General features: G+C 41.5%; 1 long non-coding RNA gene across 2 annotated transcripts; it reads right to left on the bottom strand.

The window, feature by feature from the left end:
* Positions 1-265: 265 nt before the first annotated feature.
* LOC110196254 (uncharacterized) lies at positions 266-9,032 on the bottom strand. Of its 2 annotated transcripts, XR_002321153.2 has the most exons (4): positions 5,523-9,031; positions 4,277-4,608; positions 3,182-4,133; positions 266-2,698 (listed from the first exon to the last, which is right to left on the bottom strand). It is a non-coding gene; the product is annotated as an uncharacterized LOC110196254 (long non-coding RNA). The 2 variants fall into 2 exon arrangements; XR_013486428.1 differs by having other exon boundaries at positions 3,182-4,608; positions 5,523-9,032.
* Between the last annotated feature and the right edge of the window lie 5,518 nt (positions 9,033-14,550).

Below are 14,550 nucleotides of genomic sequence, written 5' to 3' on the forward strand. Positions count from 1 at the left end.
AAGAAGTTGACTTAACTAGAAATTGTCAATATGTATGGCTAACTGCATCGGTGTATTGCTGTTCCAGATAGGGGAGAAGGAGGGATCTGGATTCTCCTCATGATCCTCCCTTTCACTCTGGGTTCATTTCTCAGCCATAAACAACACACTCTTCTAGTCCTAAAACTAATTCTGCCTGCAAACACATTTGTTCCCTCCTTTACTCCAAATGGAGATAAGCTGGAATGTGGTTTAAAAATTATTAGGAAAAGTGAAAAACCTGATGTTCTTCTGGGGACAAATGTTTATTTGTGCACAATTCAATTTGCATGTAAACAACGACATGTGTCAGCAATTGGGCTATGATGAGGTCCAATTGCTCTTGGTAATTTGAGCTGGGGAGAAAGTCCGATGCCTGAGAAATGCAATGCCTGCAAATGATCCGTGCAATAATGAAGTCCCAGGGATATGTTTATGCATAACTTGAAGACACAGAGAGCTGCTCCTACAGTTTTTCTCCATGTGGAAGTCAAGTACAGCTGAGCATTGAAAAAAAAAATGACTAGAGCAACCCACATGTTTTCCTTTTCCAAAGAAACCATTACAAGCTTCTGGGGAATGACCCAGATTACTGAACAGGCAGCAACAAAAGATTTTTGCTTTAAACACATACCTACTGAATTTTTAAAAAAATACTTATTACAAGATATCAAAGAATGAGAAGTAGGTAGTATTTATAAAGCACTTTAAGGTTTGCAAAGTGTTGTACATATAATTTCTCATTTTATCCTCACAACAATTCTGGGAGGTAGATGCTATTATATTATGATCCCCATTTCACAGATGAGGAAACTTAGACTGAGAAGTTTACATATGGTCACACAGCTAGTGAGTGTCTGCGTCAGGGTTTCAACTCAGCTCTTCTTGACTCCAAGTCCAGTATTTTTTTGCAACTCCACTTAGCTGTGTAAAATCAGTGAAATCATGAAATCTCATCCCTAGAAGGGACCACTTTCCAGCCCTTTTAGAGTCAGGCAATTCCTCTACAAAATTCTCAGTAAGTCACTCTCTAGCCTCTCCTCTCATGGTTCCAGGGGCCAGAAGTTCTCTGCTTCCTAAGGGGAGCCTGTTCCAATTTATTTCTTTTAAGAAAAATATTTTATTGATTCCTCTTGCCTATACATGCCAGTCATTTCTGAAAAAACCCTCCAGATTGAACTCTCCCTGGCAATAAAAAAAAAAAATCAATTAAACAAAACCATCTGATGCATTAACAGCATCTGCCCTAATAGTCTCCACCACCTGGCCCCTTCCCACCCTTCCAGTTTCCTTACATTTTATCTCTTCCACGAACCTTACAATCCAGCTCTACTGGTCTACTTGCTGATCTTCATTCATGATACTTCATTTCCAGACTCCATGCTTTTGCATGGGCTATCCCCTCTACCTAGAATGTCCTCCCCCTTCCGGTTTCTCTGCTCAAATCTCACCTTCTGAAGGATGCCTTTCCCAGTGTTCCTCCCTCCTTCCCAGCAGCACTTCCTCTGAAATCACCTTCATGTATATGTATGCATGTATATACACATGTGCACACACATATACATATATGTATATATGTATACATATATGTGTATATGCATGTGTGTGTATGTATATATACACATTATACAGAGAGACACAGAGAAGAGAAAAGGTAGGTATTTACATGTTATTCCCCCCCCACCCCCATTAGAAGGTTAGCTCCCTGAGGGCAAGAATTCTATTTTTTTTTTGCCTTTCTTTGTAACCCCCACCATTTGGCACAGTGCCTGGCACTTAGTTAAACATTTAATAAATGGCTGTTGACCGACCGATTAACTGCGTAGTAAGGAGGAAGATAACGTTTCATTATCAGTTCTCCAGGATCATTACCGATTTTTCAGTTACTCAGAGTTTGCCTTCCTTTCAGGGATCTTTACATTTACAGTTAAAAGGCACTGTGTATATCGTTCCTTTGGTTCTGCTTATTCACTCTACATTCATTCATACACTTTCCCCTGTTCCTCTGAATCGTTCCTATCTGTCACTTCTTATTGCACAATAATGTTCCATACCTTCATATACCACAGTTCTTTTTTCAGCCACTCACTCCCTGATTGAGGGACACTCACTTCTTTCCAGTTCGTATGTCTTGCATAGATCAAAACTCTGTTTTCTGTTTGAACCTCCTTAGGGTCAAAGAGTAGGGACAATTTAGTGCATAATTCCAAACCGATTTCCAGAATGGCTATACCAACTGACAGTTCTACTAACAATAGATTCCCGTGCCCTGCCTTCCCATAGCCCCTCCAACGTGATTTTGTTCCCATTTCTTGTTACCTTTGTTGGTTTTCAGGAAATGAGGTAAAACCTCACAGTTATTTTAATTTTCATTTCACCTAGTGATTTGGAGAATTTTTCAAACAGTCTCTTATAGTTTGCACATGTCCCAGTCAAGTCTTCTTTTCTCTGGGTTAAACACCCCTGGCTCCTTCAAACCACCCACACAAGGCACGGTCTTGATGCTGGTCATCGTCCCCTGAATGAGTCAATGTCCTTCCTAAACTGTGTCACCTGGGAGTGAACGTAATATTCCAGATGGAAGTATGGGGTCCCCTTCCTGTACCTCAGTTTCCTCTGCTGTACGAGGGGGTTGGACTTCAAGATCCCTAAGGTCCTTTCTAGTTTGAAATCTATGATCCTACGATATCAAAAATGACAAGAATTGGCTAAATTAAATTAAACATTCATTTATAGAGCAAAAACTATTTTAAATTATTTAGTATTTTATTTTTCCCCTAGTTACATGTAAAAACAATTTTTAACATTCATTTTTAAAATTCTGAGCTCTAAATTCTCTCCTTCTCTGCCTCCCCACCCCCCTCATTGAGAAGGCAAGCAATTGGATGTAGGTTATACTTGCATAGTCATGCAAAACATATTTCTGTATTAGTCATAAACATTTATTTATAAAGAAAGCTTTCCTGAGACGGTGACAAAGGTCCAATGCAAGAAATACGAAAAAAAGAAAAGGAGAAAGACTAGGGGTGGGGGTGGGGGGAGGGTCAACAGGTTCAGTAAGAAAGGCTACGAGAAGGGGGACTCCTTAGCCTGGCATCTGACCCCACAGGGAGTGGGAGGGAAGGCTGACAGTTCAGGCAGGCTGATGAAACAAGTGACTTACCAGAAAACAATGCTGAGTGGGTTCTAGCAGTGCCTGTGAAACAGGAAGGAGATGAGAAAGATCTAAAAGATGTGAGTAAGATATAACTTTTAGCATGATTTAAAAAAAAAAAACCAACAACTGGATTCTTACCTCTGAATATATACCCATAGAAATACATACGGATATGCCTGCTACATTATTTCTGGATCCCAGGATAGAAGATGTATAGGGGAGACTGATTTGGAGAATCTCTTCCTAACCCAGGTTCTAGATCCAATTTCACAAAATCATTCTAAGCAAGACTCAAAAATTCTCAAATTCCCACCAAAGGTTCAGAGGTCTGAATGCCTTTCTAAGTATAGTAATTGGTTGAGGAGAGAGCAAGGAGGTGCTGGTTGATATCTGTCCTCTTCTAATGACTCATTCATTGTGGATTAGGGGTGAACCTGTTTCCAAAGGTTATCCTTTGAGACAGAAGCTCTGGCAGGTACTATTAAACTGGAATTAGGATTCAAGTACATGTCCCAAAACAAACTGTGTACCTGTCCCCTGAGGACCAGCCTGGCAAAGTACAGAGAAACTCACCATCAGAAGACGGAGGACAAATGTCCTTCACTGCAGTGACTAATAAAGACTGTCTGTGGAAAGCCTGAGATCTACACTGGTGGAAAAAATACCCACACCAATGAATTTCATAATATCCTTGAAGCATCAAAGTGACATTTCTATGCAGATTTATGGTTTATGAAGTGCTTTATTATATACCTTAGCCCACTGGATCCTTACCACAACCCTGCAAGACAGGTAGTAAAGGTACTGCCTCCATTATACAGATGGGGAAATCGATCCTCAGAGGGTTAAGGTGAGTTGCCCCAAGAAACAGAACCCAAGTCTTCTTGGCCTCAAATCCAGTATTCTTTCCGTGAGTCACTCAGAAAGCACTTTGCATAGAATAACTTGGTACGTCAAGCTGAAAAACATTCATAAAGCACCCATCACGAGCCAAACACTAGGCTAAGCACTGGGGATCCAAAGAAAGGTAAAAACAATCCCTGCTGTCAAGGACCTCATGTTCTAACAGGGGAAATAACACACAAACAAGAATGTACAAACCAGATCCATACGGCACAGACTGGAGGTATTCTCGGGCAGAAGAGAGTAGCATTAGCAGGGAAGAAGTAGGTGATATAAGCACTTTTCACCCCCATTTTACAGATGAGGAAACAGAGGCCCAGGACGGTTGTTGTAAAGCGCCCTGCTGATGGTCACACCGCTACTCAGCAGTTGGGATTTCAATTCAGATCGGCCACCTCTTCCAGGCCCAACTTTCTTGGTTCAGTGGAAAGAGCCTTGGATTTGGGGTCAGAGTCTGAATGCCGGTTGTTATCTATGTCACTGTGAGCATGAACGAGTCTCTTCACCTCTCTGGCTCTCGGATTCCTCACCTGTAAAATGAGGGGCTGGACTAGATGATGCTGGCAGGCCCTGGCGGCTTCAGATTCGTGATGGACGACATCAGACCTCTGTAGCTAATCACTTCCCTGACGGGGGATTCCTTTCATGTAAGGGTGGGGCTCCATGGCCACCGAGATCCTTTCCAAATCCCAAATTCTGTGATTCTTGTGAAACCAAACCTAGTGCTTTTTCCCCTCAATACACCAAACTACGCCCTCTCCTCCCCCCAGTGTTATACCTCTGCATAGAGTTATCTGCCGTGTCTGGTTTGGCAGATATTCAAACTGCTTGTTTCCTCAACATTTAGACTGTTGATAGTAACACAAATAAAAGGGTGAAATGGAGAAACTGTGGAAATTCATAAGCAATTTTTTTTAAAAAATGATAGTACAGTGGAAAGAACAAATCCTTGGGCTTCAGTTTGCCCATCCATAAAATGGGGGTGATGGTAAGACTAAGCCGCAGGCAAGGGAAGCACTGCACACAGGAGCTGAACCTGCACCTCTCCCGAGCCTTCTGCTTTCAAAATGTCAGTTCAAGTCATTAGGAAAAGCCAAAAGACAATGAGGGAGAGATGAAAAAAATCCCATTGCTCATCTGAACTTGGCTCAGCGAGACCAAAAATGTTACCCCTCAAGGTGGTTACCAGTGATAAGATGCAAACAAACAGTAGCCCTTCCCTGCCTTCATCGGAGCCCATCCTCCACAAGCACCCAGCTGCCAACTTTCTTTGCAACATGGGAAATGAAGTGTTTGGTAATAAGTTGTGTAAAAAGAATTGCGTAAACATAAGCAGGGGAAAAAAAAACACACATACATACACACACACACACACACACACACACACACACACACACACACACACACACACACACACACACACACCACCCCAGTGTGCACTCACCTCCCAGCTGTGTCTGTCATTCTCCTTTTAGTCGACCAGAGACTCCATTCAGCTGGAGCTTGGGTTCCATTTCCTTGTAGAGTGGGATCCTCCACACTGGCCTTGAATTCAACCCAATAAACATTTATGTCAAGGCTACGGACTGCGCTGGACAAGACACCCTCAGTGATTTCTAGCAAACAAAATATTTTCCTCCTAATAAATGCTGGTGGTCTGGATAGGAGTGCAATGATCACTCTCCTCATGTTACAAATGTCACCCAGGTCTCTGACTCCCCAGTTCTCATTCTGATTACAAAGATGAATGAGCTTCCACCTGTCCGAGGAATTGTTGGTGCAGTGAGGAAGGTAAGACATGAACACAGATCACTATAAAATAAATCATAAAGTATATTTGGAAATCTCCCAGAAGGTACTGTGAGAAAGTAAAGGAGAAGGAGATCCCTTGAGCTGCAGTGGAACGGGGAAAGTAGCACCTTCCTCCCAGGGGGATAGTTAAGAGCAGATAACATAGGGAAAAGCACTTTACAAATGCTAGCATTTAATAATGACAATAATGGTAATGATGATGACAGTAATACTGAAGAAAAGCCTTTTCTTTTCACATTTTAAGTCTCTAAAGAGAAAGGTTTCACAGGCAGAGATGGAGCAGAAGGCAAATCAACCCAAGAATTGGCAAAGACAGACACTGGGGTGGGCAAAACTTAGTAGAGGATGAGATCAGGGAAACTGTGAATAGTTCCCTTTGATTAGAAAGCAGAGTGTGAGAAAGGGATACGGTTGGAGCCCGAAGTGACAGGCTAGGAGAAGAATCAGGGCAGACTTTTGCTTTAGAGCAATTACTCTGGCAGAGTGTGGAGGGGAGGGAGTTGAGGCGGGGGGACCAGTCTTATTCTAATAATTCAGGTTAAGATATGAAGAGACTCTAAAATAGAGCAGTCACAGGCGGGAGTAGGGGGTTGGGGGAGAGGAAGAGACAACTGACAAGACTTGGTAACCAACCATAGGGAGGAAGGGAAGGCCAGGAAAGTCAATAAGGACTAAGGTTTCATGACTGGGAAGGTGGGGCACCATCAAGAGAAATAGGAAAATTAGGAGGGGTAGGGTGTTGAGGAGTTTTGGGTGGGGGTGAGTGGGAGGACCATGAGTTCAATTTTACACATGTGAGTTTGAGGTACTGTTAAGATATGGAGTTCAGGGGAGTGGTCAGGATCCAAGAATGTGTAGGGTTCTGCTTTATAACTTCTGGTCAGAAGTATATGAATGGTCTGGGAGCCAAAGAGTACTGTTACTGTTGCTATAGAGGGATCTCAAAACACACAAAATATATATAACTACAGCGATAAGACTAGAACCCAAGAACAGGAAGGGTGTATCAATTAGATTATAATTATCTTGAGGGCAGGGATGATGTTTTATATATCTTCATAACTGTGCCTAGCACAGTACCTTGTATGTGAATGGTATTCACTAAATATGTTGAACTCAAACTTATGATAATTTTGCAAATGTTCGAGAATCCTGAAATAGTACAGAACAATTAGCTCATGGAATCGTGAGATGCACAGTCTCTCTCACCTCCCAAATCCAATCTGTTTCCCAGGCCTATTGATTTCACCTTTGCAACATCTCTTGAATATGCCCCCATCTCTCCTCTGATACTGCCACCACCCTGGTCCAGATCTTTATCACCTCATTGCCTGGACTATTGCAATATTTAGCTAGTAGTGGGTCTACCTGCCTCAAATCTCTCCCCACTCCAATCCATTTTCCATTCAGCCACCAAAGTGACTTTCCTAAAGCTCAGACCTGACCATGTCACCTCCCTCCTTATTCGACAAACTCCAGTGGCTTTCTACTCCAGCACCAAATATAAAATCTTGTTTGGCTTTTGTAGCCCATGACTTTTCATTGGCTTGTCCTCTGTACCTGGAATTCTCCCCCTCTTCATCTCTACTTCCCCGGCTTCCTTCAAGTACCAGACAAATCCACCTTCTGCAAGAAGCTTTCCTCTCCAATTTATGCTATATATGTCTTGTGCATACTTATTTACAACTTGTCTCCCCCGTGAGACTATGACCTACTTGAGCACAAGGACCATCTTTTGCTTCAGTGTCCCCAGTGCTTAGCACAGTGCCTAGCATATAGGTGACACTTAATAAATGTTCCTTGACTGACTGACTCTTAGCCAAGTAGAGCCCAAGTCTCTAGATTTTCAATGTGGTCCTTTCTACTACATGGAATCATGACTCCTAATAGTACAGTGAAATGAGCCTAGGCACTGGATTTGGGGGATCTGAGCTCAAATTCCACCTCCAACATTTACTTTGTATGGGCCTCAGTTTCCTCACTATAAAACAAGGGGGCTAGATGAGATAGCCTCTGAGGTTCCCTCTCGCTCTATTTCAACTCACACTTGCATGATGAATCACCCTTCCAATGTTCCCCAAATCCAAATCACTTCTATACTTGATCTTGCCTTGAGGCCAAGAAGTGACTGTTACATCCTCCTCTCCTCCTCTCTTCCTTTATCTTAATTCAATTTTTCAAAAGACATTTCCTAGGGGCCTAGGATGCCAAAGCACTGTGCTAAGCCATAGGGCACAGGGCTTAAGAGAAAAAGTCCCTGGCCTTAAAGGAACTTACGTTCTATTGGAATTCAGCCTTAATCCAACATATGGACTATTATAAGGCACTCACCACCTCTCAAATCAGGACGGCTAGAATTTTTAGAAAGGTCAATTATATTGAGTCAAAACTTCCCCCCAACTGGTCCTAGATCTATCTTCTGGGGAAAAGTAAAACGAGGTTGCTTCTTCTACTCTATCAGCCCTGTAGCTATGTGAAGACAGTGATCATGGCACATGTAAGCCACCCATCCTTCAAGGCCCCACTCAAATGACACATCCTTGGGGAACCATCATTCCTGTCAGACAGATGTGTCCTTTCCCACAGAATCTCAGAACTGCAAGGGCCTTGAAGGGGTATCTAAGGAAGCCTTGTATTACAGTGGAAAAAGTCTAAGGACTTGGGTTCAAATACCTCCTCTGTCATTTACAAGCTGTGCTACCCTAGGCAAGTCACAACTTCTTGGGGCCTCAGTTTCCTCATCTATACAATGAGGACATTAGATTTCATGACCTCTCAGGTCCATTCCAGGCCTCTAGGTATGATCTTATGATCTCTTCTATGATATCAGTGACAAAGAATGATGCAGATTCCACTTGAAGGGCTCCAAGTAAATAAGCATTTATTAAACGTCGACTGTGTGCAAAGTATTATGCCAAGCGCTAGGAACACAAAGACAGATAAAAAAAAGGCCCTGCCCTCAAGGAGCTCATAATCTAATCTAATAAGCATGCTAACAACTAACAAACTCATTATATTCTGAAGTGACATATTTCCCTTTGGCACAACTCTGATTATTAGTTTTTCCTTAAACTAAGCCAAAAATCCGCTTATCTATGACTTCCACACATTACTCCTAGCACAGCCCTCTGAGGGGAAATAGAACAAACCTAATCCCTCTTCCACATGACACAGCCCTCCAAATACATCCCCCCCACCCCGACTCCATCTTCTTTTCTATAAGCCGAACATCCCCAATTCTTTTGACCTCTGATACTATGCTTGATTTCAAATCCCCTCACCATCCTAGTCACTGCCCTCTGGACACGCTCCAGGTCACCATAACACACAAGACCTGGTCTGACCAAGGCGGTGGATATGTGAACAACACATTTCTGTTAGGGTAGAATTAATTACCATGTCACCCTGCTCACTCAGAGCAAACTTGCAGTGCCCTAAGACTGTAGGCTTTTTAAAAATGAACTCTAGTCACATTTCCTCCATCCTCACAAACAGTGAGGGGAATTTCCCTGAGAATCACAGTGTCTATTAGTAAATAGAGAAATTAGGTTTTGGGGTTTGAGCTGCACTAGATTGCCTGTTGGAGCTCCTTCCAATTTGGAACTCTGTCTCAGAACATAGTTCAATCCACACTCAAAAAAGAATTCCCACAACATAAGTGGCCAATGGGCCTCTTTGAGGACCTTCAATGAGAAGGGACCCATTCCACTAATTCCATCATTCATTACACTAATTTGTTATTGTGTTTCAGTCCTTTGACCCCATTTAGGGTTTTCTTGGCAAAGATACTAGATTGGTTTCCTTCTTCAGCCCATTTTACAGATGAGGAAACTGAGGCAAATGGGGGTAAGTGACTTGCCCGGGGTGACACAGCTAATAAGTGTTTGAGGCCGGATTTGAACTCGGGGCTTCCTGATTCCAGGCCTAGTACTCTATCCACTGTGCCACCTAGCGGCCCCGTCACTCCGCTAATGGGTAGCTGAAATTGTCATAAAGTTTTTTCCTGACAGCAAGGCCAAATTTGCCTTGGCAACTTCTACTCATTGCTCCCGATTCTCTCCTCTGGGACTAAACAAAAGTAAATGTAATATCTCTTCCGTATGACAACCTCGAAAGACCTGAAGACATCCATCCTATCCTTGAGTGTTCTCTAGATCCAAACGACTCTCATAGGACATGGACTCAAGGCCCTTCAGCATCTTGGTTGTTGAGGGCGCTCTGGACCCTCTCCACTTTATCAGTGTCTTTCCTAAACTGTATGTGTCCTAGAACACAATATTCTAGCTGTGGTCTGACCAGGCTAGAGTACAGCTTCCTAGAAGCTACTCTTTCTTAATGCAGCCTGACTTCATGTTCGGTTTTTTGGTGTTGTTTTTTTTTTCTGGCTGCCATATTGAATCACTGACTCATACTGAACTTGAAAACCACTACAACCCCCAGATCTTTTTCAGGCAAACTGCTATTTAAGCAAGCCCCACCCATTTTATATTTGTGCAGTTTTTTTAATAATAAATACAAAACCATACTTGTTGAATTAAATTTCACCTTATTAGGTTTAGCTGTTTCAGCCAGTTGAAATTATTTTCCTCTTATCGACTCCCATGAATTTTGAAAGGTGCAACATGTGAGTAGATTCCTAGATTCAGGAACAACCTACATTTGTGCTAGTGAAGATGAGTAAAGAGATCACTTTACAGAATGACCACAATAAAGTAAAAGAAAACAACATTGAAAGACATCAGACCTCAGAAGATGATGTAGTAACCAGTCTTGACTTCAGAGGATATGTCTCCAGCCTCCTGGCAGAGGTAGCAGGATGTAAGTGCAGAAAGAGGCGTATATGGTCAGATATGACCTGTGTTGATTCGTTCTACTTAAATGTACTTTTTTATTACAAGGGTGAGATCTAATTGGGGGGGGGGAGGTCACTGGAAACTGCTAGCAAGTGCATGTGTATGGCTGGGGGGAGATGGCATCAATAAAATATTTATATTAAAAACAACAAAAAAGAAAGCTCTGGGTTTCAATCTTGCCCCTAAAACTAATTAGTTGTGCAATGCTAGACACTAGACAAGGCACTTATCTTCTCCAAACCTCAGTTTGTTCATCTGTAAAACAGGGATATCTATAGCACTTACCTCACAGGGATGAAGTGAGAAGAAAATGAGACAGATGTATGTCAAGTGCCACACGTTGGCTATTTTTATTATCTCTTGCGGCCCTTATGACATTCTGCCTTATATTGTCATTAGACTGTAAGTGTTAGGAGGGCAAGACTGTCTTATTTAACTTTGTATACACTGACCCCAGAATTCTACCAACTCATTAAGATTCTATTTGTTGCACAAAATGAAATCTCTGAATTGCCAATATTGTAACTGCCCATGCTCCAAGTTTATCATTCTTGAATTCAGTTTGTTGGGGTTTTTTAAAGCAATTTATGGCACATCATCACATGCCATTTCTGGTCTTCTCAGATCCTTTATAACCTGATTATTCCAACCTTCCTCCTTGATTCAGGAGGAGATCTGAAACAGAATAGTTCTAGATTTCCTGGTGTTGCAATTTGTACCAAACCAAGTGATAATAACTGTCCACATCACAGGCTCAACAAAGTTTCAAATTGTTTGACAAGGTTAGGCAAAACAAGCAGCCTATTGTATTGGGAAGAGACCTTTAGACTATTACTAGTAGAAATTTGACACCATAGCTCATAACAAACTAAAAATGGATACTGACCTAAATATAAGTGGTTATATCTTTTTTTTTTTAATTTGGTGAGTCAATTGGGGTTAAGTGACTTGCCCAGAGTCACACAGCTAGTAAGTGTCAAGTGTCTAGGGCCACATTTCAACTCAGGTTCTCCTTACTCCACAGCTGGCGCTCTATCCACTGTGTCACCTAGCTGCCCTAGTTATACCATAAATTTTTTTTTTAAAATAGAAGAGATCAGGTAACTTTCAATGCTATGGCTAGGGGGGTAGTGAGGTATTAACCAAACAAGGGATAGAAGTGATCACAAAGGATAAAAAAAAGAAATTTTGGTTACATTAAATTGAAAAGCTTTTATATGAAATTAATGCAGCTGAGATAAGACAGGAAACTTATTTGAAAAAAAATCTCTGCACCAATTATCTCCATTAAGTGTCAGATATCGAAGATATATAAGAAATTAACACAAATATATGACCAAGAGCCATTTCCCAATAGTTAACTGATCAAAAGATGAGAACAAATGTTCTCAAAAAAAGTTGCAAGTTGCTCTTTTTGTGGTAGCAAAAAATTGGAGATTGAGGGGATGAGATCAATCAGAGAGTGGCTCAACAAGGTATGATATAAGATTGTGATGGAATACTAATGTGCTATAAGAAATGACCAAGATGGTTTCAGAAAAACCTGAGAAGACTTAGATGAACTGATGAAAAGTAAAGTGAACAGAACCAGGAGAACACTGTTCAGTAACAGCAATATTCTAATGATGATCAACTATGAAAGACATAGCTACTCTGATCAAGACAATGATCCAAGTCAATTCCAAAGGACCCATGAAGAAAAATGCTATCCACCTCCAGAGAGAGAACTGATCCACTCTGAATGCAGACTGAAGCATACTTTTCCCATTTTCTTTTGCAATATGGCTAATATGGAAATATATTTTGCATGACTTCATACGTATAATCAATATGAGACAAGGGAATATTTATGTGAAGTAAATTTACAATGAAGTAAGCAGAAGCAGGAAAACAATATGCTTAATGAATGCAAAAATATAAACAGAAAAAAATAAAACTGAATAATTGTAATGATTAAGCCCAACCAGAAGAAAAGTTGGGAAAATGGATCTCTCCTCCTCCTCCACTACAGTGGTGCAGGGCTATGGGCATGAAAATTTGCATATGCTACTAGACATGGCAGAACATCAGACAGTTTTGTCAAACTGCTTTCATTCTCAGAAATGAATGTGATTCAACAAAAGGTGTCAATAAAAAGTATAATTGAGTCAACAAGCATTTATTAAGCACCTGCTATGTTCCAGGCACTGTACTAAGCAGTAGGGACATAAAATAAGCAAACAAACAAACAAAAACCAGTGTCTGCCCTCAAGGAGTTCACATTCTAATGTGAACATGCAAACAATTTCGTTCAAACAAAATAAATACAGTGTGTCCAGGAGGAAATCTCAAAGGGAAGGTACTAGTATTAAGGACAATTGGGAAAAGCTTCTGGCAGAAGGTAAAATTTCAGCTGAGTCTTGAAGAAAGCCAGGGAAGACAGAAGGCAGAGACGAGGAGAGAAAATTCCTGGCATGGCAGGGATTGCCAGCGAAAATGCATGAAGTTAGAAAATGGAGTGTCCTGTGCAAGAAATATCGAAGTCAGAGTGGCTCTACAGGGAGGGAAACAAAATGTAAACTGGAAAGTTAGGAAGGAGCCAGGTTGTAAAGAGCTTTAAAAGCCAAAGACAAGATGTTATATTTGATCCTAGGGGTAACAGAGATCCGTTGAAGTTTGTTGAGTCGGGGAGGGGAGGTTGACATGGTACAACCTGCCCTTAGGAAGACAGAGGTTAAGTCTGGATAAGTAGATCTGAGAGTCATCTGCACGAAGATTACTGAATCAGTGGGAGCCAATGAAATCACCAAGGGAAATAGTATAGAAGGAAGAGAGAAGAGGGCCCAGGACAACCTTAGGGCATATCCAGGTAGACATGATCTGGATGAAGATCCAACAATTAAAGGGAAAAGACCAAGACTTCTGGGACACATCATGTTGTGCATGTATGTTTCTTAATACTCTATAAGATTATGAGATCCATGAGGGCTGGGGTCATGTCTCATCTCAACCATTCTCAAGGACCTACTGAAGGGGTCATCTATCCCCACCAACCAACCAGGGCAAGTCAGGTCAGGCATCTAGGAAAGAGGAGTAGCATGGAGAACAAGGTCATTAACAGCATTAAAGGCTGAAGAGAGGTCAAGAAGGATGAAAATTAAGAAAAGACCATTAGATTTCTCAATGAAGAGCTCCTTGATAACTTTGGATAAGTAGTTTCAGTTGAATCATTAGATTGGAAGCCAAACTGCAGAGTTTAGAAAAGAATAAGAGGAAATGAAAAAGAGAAACGGAAAAGAGAGATTCTTGGGTCAACTAAACCAAGCCAGAATAAGGATGCTGGGATAGTGGAGTCAGGATATTTTAGATTACAGCCCTAGGTCTACCTACCACTTCCTAGCCGGGTAGTTGCACAAGTCAATTCTCCACTTTCTCATCTTAAGTAATCATCATGCCTGTGCTAATCTTGATGGAAAGGCAAGTAAGAGGGATATAACCATCCACCTTGATCCTTGGGTTATTTCATATGGTTTAAACATGACAATTTCTATCTTACTCCTCTTTTGGAGGGATCTCAGATGGCTCCAATGACAGGGATTCAGAACATGAGCCATCTCAGTTCTGTCACTGACTATATGGCTCTGGACAAATCCTTCTCCCTCCAAAGGGCTTCAGGAGAATTGGAGAGGGCCTCATATGTCATCTAGCACAAACTGTACAGAATCTCCAATAAATGGTCATCTAGCCTGATCTCCAGAGGTAGCCAATTTTGCATTCAGACAGCTATGATTGTTAAGAAGTTCCTTCTTATATGGTCATTCAATCAAA

Source organism: Phascolarctos cinereus, unplaced genomic scaffold (assembly GCF_003287225.1).
Source record: "Phascolarctos cinereus isolate Bilbo 61053 unplaced genomic scaffold, phaCin_HiC Scaffold_4;HRSCAF=312, whole genome shotgun sequence".
Lineage (NCBI taxonomy): Eukaryota > Metazoa > Chordata > Mammalia > Diprotodontia > Phascolarctidae > Phascolarctos > Phascolarctos cinereus.